Source organism: Petaurus breviceps, unplaced genomic scaffold (genome assembly GCF_028583685.1).
Source record: "Petaurus breviceps papuanus isolate PSGF00001 unplaced genomic scaffold, PetGlider_PUasm1.0 456, whole genome shotgun sequence".
In the NCBI taxonomy this organism is placed as follows: Eukaryota; Metazoa; Chordata; class Mammalia; order Diprotodontia; family Petauridae; genus Petaurus; species Petaurus breviceps.
Genome location: NW_027186343.1, coordinates 32103 through 44729, shown reverse-complemented (window position 1 = coordinate 44729; position 12627 = coordinate 32103). Strand labels below are relative to the sequence as shown.

The following is a 12627-nucleotide window of genomic DNA, read 5'->3' as shown; positions in this document are numbered from 1 at the left end:
AGAGTCACAATGAAAGGCTTATGGACTCATGCAAACCCTTATCAAATGGGATGATTCAGTCAGAGTTCAGGGGGGTTCCCAGAGCCTGTACCTCAAAGATTCAAGGAGAGCTCAACGGGGTTTCCAGAGCCCATCCCTCATCATTGCTAATAATTTAAAGTGATCAAGTTAAAGTGATTAATAGTGCTGGAGCCTTGCAATATACTGACAACTGGACAAAACTTCATTTTTCCATCAATTCCCAGATCCAATCAGTTGCCAAGAATTGTTGACTCTGCTTGCATATCATTCACATCATACTGAGGTTCTATTCCACAGGACTGAGATTCTCATCTCTAATTTCAATACAACAAGCAAACTAAAATCTATGTTTGATTCTCAGTAGACACATAAACACACACATCAGAGTACATTTGTAATTTTTTTTAATAATTCATCATATACTAGAAAATCATTGCCATATTAACACCTCTCTACTAGTCTTCTCCATCTTTTCTCAAAGATATTCTTGTCCATTTCTTCATTATTTGTTTTTTGTGGCTTTTCATTGAACCCTTCATGTGAATCATATGAAAAGCTCATATGATTCCCATTTCCCTCCCTTCTTTTACTTTGCTATACAGTTTTTATGCCTCTTTGTGTGGCATAATTTGCCCTTTTCCACTCATTCATTCCCTTTCTTCTGTTGCAGTCCCTTTGTAGCCCTTAATAAGATTTTTTAAATTGTCATTTTGTGTATTTTATACTCATACCCTCTACTTGTCTATAACCAGTTTGCTCTTATAAAATAGTAGGGTGTGTGTGTGTGTGTTCTCCTTGTTTACCTTTCTAAGTCACTGTTGCATCTCGTAATTGGAGGTTGAATTTTCCATTGAGTTCTGGCTTTTTTATCAAGAAGGTCTGGAACTCTGTTATATCGTTGAATGACCATCTCTTTGCCTGGAAGAATATGTTCCGTCTCGCTGGGTATGTGATCCTTGGTTGTAATTTGAGCTCTTTTGCCTTCTGGAAAATTGTATTCCACTGCCTCCAATCTTTCAGTGTAGAAGCTGCCAAATCCTGTGCGATCCTCACTGTGGACTCTCAATATTTGAATTGTTTCTTTCTGGCTGCTTGAAGTATTTTCCCTTTTATCTGGTAGTTTTGGAGTTTGGCCACAATATTTAGAGGACCTTTCAGTTTGGGATCTCTTGCATCAGGTGTCCAGTGGATTCTCTCGATTTCTATTTTACTCTCAGGTTCTAGTATCTCAGGGCAATTTTCCTTAAAGAGCTCTTGGAGAATGTTGTCCAGGATCATTTTTTCATCATGATTTTCTGGTAGGCCTATGATTCTCAGATTATCTCTCCTGGATCTGTTTTCCAGGTCAATTATTTTTTCTTTGAGGTATTTTACCTCTTTTTCTAGTTTTTCATTCTTGTTGTTTTGTTTGACTAATTCTTGGTTCCTCATAGAGTTATTTGTTTCCATTTGGTTGATTCTAGTTTTTAGCAAATCATTTTCCTTGTTTAATTTTTGGAGCTCCTTTTCCATATCATACACTTTTCTTTTTAGAGAGCTGTTTTCTTCATTATAAAAAAATATGGAACACTTCACGAATTTGCATGTCATCCTTGCGCAGGGGCCATGCTAATCTTCTCTGTATCATTCCAATTTTTAGTATATGTGCTGCTGACACAAGCACTTTTTGCTTTTGCTTTTTCAACATGCTTAAATGAGGTCAAATGCAAATCTTCCTTTTTATTATCTGAAGAGTCCTGACCAGCACCCAATGGGTGCTCCTCCAAGTCCAAGTTGCCCGTACACCGTGAAATTTGATGCCCTCACTCTCTTCTTCCTCTGTTTCATTCTTCTCACTTTCCCTTCCCTTGCATCTCCTCATCCTTTAGCTTCATCCAAGTCAGTATTCTTTCAATTTATCTTTTTTTTAGCAGAACTTTCTCCTTTTATAAAATATTATTAGATGCAAGACACCCCCTCTTTTCCTTCTCTGCTCCCCAGTATAGATGCAAATGAAGGAGTCTTTCCAGGAGTTCAGTGATATTGGTGCCAGTCAATACTTGAGGTCCAAAAGGAGCTTTATTTGTATGCTAACAAGACCAGTTAATATAAAAATGCATCTATAAAAGGGTGGGGGGAGAAAAGGTAGATGCCTGTCAGACCTAATATTAAAACTTAGAAGCATGATCTACCTCCAGATAGAAAAATGCAGTACTCAGGCATAAAACTGAGACATTTCTTTTTTCTTGGACATGGTCAAAGCAGGAATTTGTTTTCTTTGACTATACGTGTTTATAAGTGGCTTTGTTTTTCTTGCTCTCTCAAGGGAGGCAGGGAGAGAAAAAGAATTCAGGTGTGAAAAGAAAATTAAAAAGAAAAAAAAACTGAAAGAATGCCTAAGTATTCAAGAGTGGTAGAGCACTGACATTCATCTGAATGAATGAACTCAGTCATGTAGTTATTCATAATTATATCAAGGTTTACAAAGTGTTTTCATAAAATCTTTGTAAAGGCGGCAATACCATGATTTTAATCACCATTTTACAGATGAGAAAACAGGCTGAAGGCAGTTAAGTGACTTAGCTATAATAGTACAGTTGATAAAGGCCAAGGTAGAAATTGGAAGGTCTGCATCATTAATCTGTCTCCCAATCTCTTTGTACTATGTCACATATCTTATATCCCGCTATAAGAACTACTTATGTTGCATTTTCTGTGTCCCATCTCCTACTAGACACAAGTTTTCTGCTTAGTAAAAGAAAACTTTGTAACTTTATTTCTTAGAGATTTTCAATTTTATTTCAACCCACCAAAGTGCTAGGCAACCTTTCAGAATATTTCAAAACCAAACTGCTAGAAAAAGTAAAAATGTTCCATTTATCTTACCTCCTTCACATCCTATTTATTTTCAGTCTCTTAAAATCTGGATTCCCACCTCACTAGTCAATGAAAATTACTTTCTTTGATGCTAACTATTTCTTAACTGTGTGTAAGATAGATAGATAGATAGATAGATAGATAGATAGATAGATAGATAGATAGATAGATAGATGATAGTTGTTTGTCCTTCATTCTTTTTTTTAACTTTTTGGAGGGGGGAAGGTAGGGCAATTGGGATTAAGTGACTTGCCCAAGGTCACACGACTAGCTTGTGTGTGTGTGTGTGTGTGTGTGTGTGTGTGTGTGTGAAGTGTCTGAGGCTGGATCTGAACCCAGGTCCTCCTGACTCCAGGGCCAGTGCTCTATTCACTGCACCACCTAGTCGGCCCTTTGTCCTTCATTCTTTTTTTTAATGTATTAATTTGTGTGTTTCCTTTTAGTTTACAGGATTCAATTCCACAATTTCTTGAATTTCACATTTTGTCCACCTCCCTCCCCTCCCCCCACCCATGGTGGCTTATAGTCAAGTATAGGATCTGTAAATACTTTCACATTATACATTGGTCAGGTTATAAGGATGGATTATCCCAGCTGGAATGAAAAATGGTAAAGAGGACATAAAACCAAATAAGAGAATGAAAAAGATCAGGTATTTTGCTTCCACCTGGATATAAACTTAGTTCTTCCTAGTTCTTTCTCTGGATGAACATTTTTCTCTCCATCATGCGTCTTTTGGGATTGACTTATATCCCTGCATTGCTGAGAAGAGTCCAGTTTATCAAAGTTGGTCATCACACATACGTTGTGTCTGTAATTGTGTACAAATTTCTCCTGGTTCTACTCTTCTCACTCAGCATCAGTTCTTTTAAGCCTCTCCAGGTAAATATGAAGACTGCCTGCTCCTCGTTTCTTATAGCACAATAGTATTCCATAACATGCATATACCACAACTTGTTCAGCCATTCCCCAATTGATGGGCACCCCCTTAATTTCCAATTCTTTGCCACAACAAAAAGAGCTGCTATAAACATTTTTGTACATATGGGTCTTTCTCCCATTTCTATGATCTCTTTGGGATATAACCCTAGGAGTGGTATTCCTGGATCAAAGGGTATGAAAGTATTTATAGCCCTTTGGGCATAATTCCAGATTGCTCTCCAGAAAGGCTGGATCAGTTCACAACTCCACCAATAATGCATTAGTGTTCCAGTTTGATAAACCTCCAGACCCTGGTTTTTGGGATAAGAACTCACTATTTGACAAAAACTGCTGGGAAAACTGGAATTTAGTATGGCAGAAACTGGGCATAGACAATTATCTAACACCATATACCAAAATCAAGTCTAAATGGGTTCATGATCTAGGTATAAAGGTTGATACTGTAAGCAGTCTCCTAAAACAAGGAATAGTTTACCTATCAGACTTGTGGAGAGGGAAAGACTTTATGACTAAAAACAAGAATTAGAGAACATTATAAAATGTAAAATGGATAATTTTGACTACATGAAATTGAAAAGTTTCTGTACAAACAAAGCCAATGTAACCAAGATTAAGAGGGAGGTGGGAAATTGAGAAAGAATCTTTACAACCTATGTCTCTGACAAAGGACTCATTTCTAAAATATACAGAGAATTGAGTCAAATTTATAAGAATACAAGTCATTCCCCAATTGATAAATGGTCAAAGGATATGAACAGGCAGTTTTCAGAGAAAGAAATTAAAGCTATCTATAAGCACATGAAGAAATGCTCTAATTCACTATTGATTAGAGAAATGCCAATCAAAACAACTCTGAGGTACCACATCTCACCAGTCAGATTGGCTAAGATGACCAAACAGGAAAATGACAAATGTCCTTCATTCTTAAAGAGAACCGTGCAATCAGCATATCAGGAAGGTGGCCTCATGACTTGCAAGTGAATTGGATTTAAGTGAGGGAGAGCTATGCAAAGTCACCAGCTTCACTTTCTCCTCCAGAACCATCTGGACCAAGTGGAAAAAAATACATCAGAACAATTGGAGATGGCCCTTGATATAGAGGCCTACATTGTTCTTTTTAAGCTGAGCTCCTTCCCAGATTAAAATATGTTTGAGGCAATGCACATTTGGTGATTAAGATTAGGTAAGAAATGAGTCAGAGAACGACCTCCTTTACCTAGTCAAAAAATAAAAAATAAATGTGGGAGGGGAAGACCCTCAAGGTTTCTGGGCAAAATAGAAACAGTTGCTATTTACATTACTTTAAGCCATCAGGGCCTAAACAATGACCAGGTAGGGCTTGAGCTGGGACCCATTGTTGACCAATCAAGTGGGTTAAAGACCTGTTTCTTAAGAACAAAATCTAGTGTAAACCCCAAGATATTTTGGGAGGGTTCAACAATCAAAATTTACTCATTTTGGGGCAGAGCACCTATAGACAAGGGCATTATATGAGAAGGGCAGGGGAGAGGAAAGGAAGGGACAGGAAAGAAACTCAAATAGAAATGGATCTCTAAAGCTGTATATTGATTAGAACAATCAAAATTATCTATATGGTTGTATGGTTGTAATAGTAATAGGAATTTGAATATCTTCCCTGCCCCCTAATAGGCCTAATTTAATCACATGGAGTCTGTGGTGGGAGGAGTTTGCTGAAGGGTGGAGCAGAGCCCATAGGAAGCTGGGAATCAGAGCAGTTACACCTGGAGGGAGGAGAGGACACTCAAAGGGACTAGGCTTGTGAGTGTTTGTTTTCTGCCAGCAACTGACATTGTAGGACAGGATGGTGAACAAAAGATTCGGACTAGGTTAATATAGTTAGGCAACAATGCTGGTTTAATGGAGGGGTATAGATGATCATATATCTTTCTTGTTTATACATGGAAAGTTTTACAATGAACTTCAGCTTCACCAGTTTCTCATGTATGCACTCAGCTAAACATAGATATCAGCAACAACCTTGATTATCAAACTGCTTCCTGTATGCCCGGACTGCTTGTAGGATGCACAGCAATATTTCTTGATACTGATTGCCAAACATTCTTCTTGGGGAAAGATATGACACACTGGTGCAGAGAGGCTTCGTACTCTCCCAGGTTCAAATAAGTCAACAAGTCTGGACTCGGACATAGCTCAACAAGTCCTTGAACTTGGAGCAAGTCACAAGTCTCTGGACTCAGACACAAGCTCAAGAATCTGTTAGACTTGGCCCCCACATTGTAGCAGCAAGCACCCCAGCATCCCCAGGGTGTCTGCCAATACAGGTTCTTGGATCTGCTTTGATAAAGGAAAGCAACTCAAAATGGGTTAACAAGCTTACTTTAATCAGTCAAATATGTATCGTTTACCAAGTTCAGGGGAAAAAGGTCAGCACCCCGAACTTCAAAATATACAGACAGAAATATCAAGACAGAAACAAATCAAGTAGACAGATTTCCAAAACTATCCAACCATTACATCCATACCAAATCAACATCTGGGTTTTTCAAAGCTGAGGGGGGGCTCTCAACAATGGCTTCCCCAGAATCCAGATCAAATCACAGAACATTTTTCAAAGTGAGCCCCAAAACAAAGCTACACATCAGGGCTTATATAGCCTTCTCCTCGCTCAGAAAATGTAACAACCTTATTGACTCACTGGTCAATCAAGAAGTATCTACTGAAAAACAAGCCTCCCACCCCAGGCTCCAAGTGCACTTTGGCCTAGGGGCAGAGAAGATCTTTAAATTTACATTCCCATTACACACATCTTACCCCTTTTTTTATTTTGTAAATTTAGCTCATATATTTGAGTCAATAATGGTTTCAAAAGCTATGACATCTGCCTAGTCACTACAGGAAGACAAGTACAAAGAAATAATACAATAATCAATAAAGGTAAAATATGCAAAATCATAGATATCAAATTAGAAGGAGATAACTTTAACAATGCTGATAGTATTATGTTGGCAATTTTCTCTGGATCAATTACAGAGTGATGACTATTTTTGATGTTTTCTGATATAATTTGCAATATATGAATCATGCCAAGCACCAAGAAGTTGGGAGTCTATTTTGTCCCAAGAAACATTAGAGTCAGAGCTATTATATAGTAAAGGTGTTACACAAATATATGCATATCTATAATCACATCTAAGTAACAGTAGAGTTTTTAATGATTTTAACTCATTAACCAAATACAATACTAACTGTTCCAATAAATTCACTCTATAGACAAGCTTTTTATCAGTGGCTTTCTGTGTTTTCAAAGCAAATGAAACATTCTTTGCTAAATGATCTACAAAATTAGTGGTTTGAATTTCTCATTGTAATGACAAAGAAGAGATTGTGGTAGACACAAGGAAAGAAGCAACAGCCATTAGGTTAGCAATAAGGATGCCAATAAATCTTTTTGTCCCTTCATAGAATCTGCTATACCATGCATGGGATAATTTTGTTGACAAGAAAGAGCAACGAAAGAGGGTTGTTCAATCATTAGTACAACAACATCAGTAGAAGTAATACATTGTTTAAGAGTACAGTTAAAGCAGGTTATATTCTAATAAAATTTAGTATTGTAATACATGCAGTTATATAGGAAGCAATTGAAGTGGTAGGAGTATGTGACTCAGGACTTAAATCAGGATATAAACATTTCAGTTTATATTGAAATCAGTGTGATCATAGCAAGAAACATAAATCCTGGGGTTACAAGTTTCTGTTCACTTTTTACCAGTTCTTTGGCTTGATATAATAAATGCTTGATCTGCCCCCATGTGGGCACAGCACTTTGTATAGTGGCTGCATTAGAAGACCTCTTGTTCTTTGATTTCATGTTTCATCTCTGCAATCTTTTCGTCTTCAACCAGAGCTTCTGCATCTGCTGGGTGGGTTGGGTTACACACCCTGACATTCCTTTCTGGCACCCACACTGGTCATTCCACAGCTTCTGGAAAAATAAAAGCACAGCCTCACCCCCACATTAGTAAAGGGTCAGGCCCTTCCCATTTCTTTGTTTGGGGATTTCTCCACATTACTTTCATTTGGGGAGTATGCACCTTTTCAAATTATTTTTCTTCTGGTGTACAATTATCTTTAGTAATGTTTAAAAAATTTTGGGTGTATAAGGCAGTAGCTAATTGCCTTTGTGGAGTATTAGTCCAAGTTCCCCTCTTTTTTAATTTAATTTTTGTAAATAGGTTTTAATATCTTAATTCCATTGCTTAACTATAACTTGAGTAGTGGGATTATAAGAGATGCCTGTAATTAACTTTATTTTAAAATGATCACAGAAAGATTGAAATGGTTTGCTAATGTAAGTGGGACCTTATCAGTTTTCAATTTGAAATGCCCATAGAAGCAAAAGATTGTAACATATAGTTAATCACATTTTTCACTACTTCCCCTGTGTAGAGGGAAGCAAAAGTAAAAGAAGAAAAAGTATATATTGTGACATGAATATATGATAACTTACCAAAGGGAGGATAATGAGTCACATACGTTTGTCAAATATGGTTAAATTTAATTCCCCATGGGTTAATGGCAATAACTGGAGGAGGAGTATAGACAATACATCGAGGGCAGTTTTTAATGATCTGTCTAGTTTGTTCCCTAGTAACATGGCATTGTTTATATAAGGTATGTGCATTTTGATGAAAATAAGAGTAAGATAACATAGCTTTATGAATATTTGGGGAGAGAAGGGTGGACAAAATTGAACTTTCTGATCAATAGTTGCGTTATTTTGAGAAAGAGGCCCAGGAAATGAAGAATGAACTCTAATATGGGTTATATATATATATATATATATATATATATATATATATATATATATATAGAGAGAGAGAGAGAGAGAGAGAGAGAGAGAGAGAGAGAGAGGTTGTGACCTCTGTCTTATGAAAGTTTGTAATTTCTGAAAAAGGTTAAAAAGATATATGTTCTGTGTATGTATAAGTTTAGTAGTTTTAATATGTTGACACATGTATACTGAATATTTGTTATCTGACACAATATAAAGAGGAGAAAAAATCATTTAACAATTATATAATAGCTGAAGGCTTTGCATTTTGAACAGAAGTAAAGTGAGTATTAATAACTTTATAATTATTAGAATCAATGTAATAGGCTGTATTTCTAGTTTTAAGATTTATAAGTGAACACCAAACTTTTATGAAGATTAGTTGAAAACATATGTTTTTTTACATTAAAGCAAAAACAACCTTTTAAAATTGAAATTTATTAAAATTAAGTTGGTGTAAAATGTCCTTAAGTAACACAAATTCCAAAGTATTACGAAAAACTAAATTCCTAGTTAATTGCAGAATTTTTAGATATCACAAAGTTTTTTAGTCAAAAAAAAAGTATTGTAATGGAATCTCATATTGGTAACAGTTAAGAAGATGATCACAGTACTTTTAAAAGGTATACATTTTAGAATCTCTTTAAACAATGGAAACATATTAAGGTGATTCTTAAGTAGTTTGTATAAATTTTTTATATGTTCTAGTTCCAGATGAAAAACTCATTTATTTAACAAGAGTTTCCTTTGTGTCAACTAATATAATAAATTCTGACCTATCTTAAACTTCAATTAAGAGTAACACATTCCACTTAAAATACTACCAGAATTGATTTAGTTACCTTCCGGTTACATGTCAACATGCCCTCAGATAGCTTGGATTGCCTTTTTTTTTATATCCATACCTGAAGTTAGACTCAGAGAAACAGTCAGAGGACTGTTACATCAAATCTTAAATAGCAAGCTCCAACAATCAGCTTCAGATATGATTATAATCTCATATTGGTTAAGGAACATCTTTAAAGTGAGCCTCAAATAACCTGTATTTGTTTCTATATTTATTCTTGTTCATAAAAATCAAATCTCCCATCAAGATAATAAGTTATTGATCTAATAGATTTGCATCTACTTCCCAAGCTATGGGAATCTACTTCCCAATGTCTAATCTTACAAAACTGATGAATTATGTATCTAATTATTCCCATAACATTTAGGAAGAATGTCCTTAAAACAGCAAAATTTCAAACATTTGCCTTATGCCTAAATTTCTATTGATTTGTCATAAAGCTGAAAAGTAGGGACCTGATTTGGACATAGCATCCAAAGCAGTATGATCCCAAAAACATTTTTACCTTAACATAAATTTACTTTTATTGAGTGGCAATATACTATAAATATTTTCCATAACTCACATATATAAGGGATTTTATTTAACCTCTTTCCTTCTCAAATTTAAACTTGTCCTGGTGTAAAAGCCAGATTGCTTTAGCTTTAATCTCTTCTTTAACTACAGGTAAAGGTGTAAATACCTGGTTTTCTAAATAGCAGATATAAAACATTATATGCTAAAGTAACATAATTTTCTACACATTTTTTTCCTCCATCTTTTAGTTTCAACAAAATTCAGATTAAAAATTGTTTTATCTAACACCATTTCTGGCTCACAATGATCACTCAATTATTACAATATAAAAATTTTTACTACAATATAGGAATACATAATAACACAATGACATTAATTGTATTAATTGAATTTCCAAATTACCACATTCAAAAATTAATAGAAAATTGGGTTTATTACGTGCAGAGGGTTTTTTCTCCTTTCCTCACAGCTGCTGAGCCTGATTGTGGACTCGGAAGTTTGAAAGGAGAGGTTTGGGGGTGGAGCCAAGATGGCAGAGTGGAAGCACAAACTTGGTGTGGGCACCTCGCCAATCACTTCCAATGCATGTAAAAAAAATTACTCTAAACAAACATTAGAGCTATAGAACCCACAAAGAGACAAAGAGAAACAAAGCTCCCACTGAAAGAAGTCTGGCAGGCTGACAGGAAGGATCTATTGCACCAGGCTGGGAGCTGAGCACAACCCCATGTGAGCCACGTGGTTCCTGGCCCCAAGTCAGCCCCGACCAGCAGCAAGCCTAGAGCAGACTTCAGGAGAGAGAATCACCAGTGGCTATGACAGTTTCCAGAATTATCAACCCATAAATGCCAAAAAGAAAGTAAAAAGTCAGTGTGGAACTTTGTGGGAACAGGGGGACTAAGAGCATGATCTGGCCCCTACTTGGGGGGGGGAGGGAAGAAGTTCTGGAGGCGTGGCGGCTGTGCAGCCACTGTTGTCTGGCTGTCTCAGGAGCTCCTGACTTGAAGATTGCAGGGGGATCAAGCAACCATCCAAATGGTAATTGTTCTTGCTTTAACCCGCTTGGATCTAGATCATGGTTTGGGGTGGTAGTCCTGGGGTGTGTTCCCAGTGAGCCAGAGCTTGTGGTATCTGTAGAGAGGGTGCCCAACTAATAGCTCCAGCATCTGCAAAAACCACAGCAATTTGGGACAAAGCTCTCTCCATTCTGGAAGCAGAGTTCTATTGTGGTAAAGAGCTCAAAAGTTGAGTAATTGACTGGCAAAATGAGCAAGCCCAGAAAACGTAATCAAACCACAGATCCCTTTTTTGAGGGACAAAAAGGATCAAGACATGGAGTGGGAGGAAGACAGCAAAGTCAGAACTCCTGCATCAAAAGAATCCAAGAAAAATATGAATTGGTTACAGGCCATGGAGGAGCTCAAGAAGGATTTTGAAAATCAAGTAAAAGAAGTGGAGGAAAAATTGATAAGAGAAATGAGAACGATGCAAGAAAATCATGAAAAGCCAGTCAACAGCCTGCTAAAGGAGAACCAAAAATACAAGAAAATAACACCTTAAAAACAGACTAACTCAAATGGCAAACGAGGCTCAAAAAGCCAGTGAGGAGAAGAATGCCTTAAAAAGCCGAAATTGCCAGATGGAAAAGGAATTTCAAAAATTCACTGAAAAGAATAACTCCTTCATAATAAGATTGGAGCAATTGGAAGCTAATGACTTTATGAGAAATCAAGACACTATAAAACAGATCCAAACAAATAAAAAATTAGAAGACAATGTGAAATATCTCATTTGAAAAACCACTGGCATGGAAAATAGATCCAAGAGAGATAATTCAAAAATTATTGGTCTACCTGAAAGCCATGATCAAAAAAAGAGCCTAGAAACCATCTTTCAAGAAATTATCAAGCAAAATTTCCCTGGTACTCTAGAACCAAAGGAAAAAATAGAAATTGAAAGAATTCACCAATTGCCTCTTGAAAAAGATCCCAAAAAGAAAATTCCTAGGAATATTATAGCCAAATTCCAGAGTTCCCAAGTCAAGGAGAAAATACTGTAAGCAGTCAGGAAGAAACAATTTGAGTATTGTAGAAACACAATCAGGATAACACAAGATCTAGCAGCTTCTACATTAAGGAATCAAAGGGCTTGGAATATGATATTTTGGAGATCAAAAGACCTAGGACTAAAACCAAGAATCACCTACCCAGCAAAACTGAGTGTAATGCTACAGGGGAAAATATGGTCATTCAATTAAATAGAGAATTTTCAAGCATTCTTGATGAAAAAACCAGAGCTGAACAGAATATTTGACTTCCAAATACAAGAAGCAAGAGAAGCATGAGAAGGTAAACAGGAAAAAGAAATCATAAGGAACTTACTAAAGATGAATGATTTACATTCCTAAATATAAAAATGATAATTGTAGCTCATAAGACTTTTCTCAGTATGAGGATAGTTGAAGGGAATATATGTGTGTATATATATACATATATATATATATACACACACATATATATGTATACATAAGAAGGTGTATGTGTATATAAATATATATGTTAGTGTGGGCATATGTATGTTCATGTATACATAGACAGCAGGCATAAGATGAGTTTAATATGAAGGGATG

General features: G+C 36.2%; 1 non-coding gene across 1 annotated transcript; it reads right to left on the bottom strand.

Annotated features, from left to right (window-relative positions):
- Positions 1 to 1576: 1576 nt before the first annotated feature.
- On the bottom strand, positions 1577 to 1684 carry LOC138171712 (U6 spliceosomal RNA). Its single transcript, XR_011170948.1, has one exon. It is a non-coding gene; the product is annotated as a U6 spliceosomal RNA (small nuclear RNA).
- Positions 1685 to 12627: the final 10943 nt, after the last annotated feature.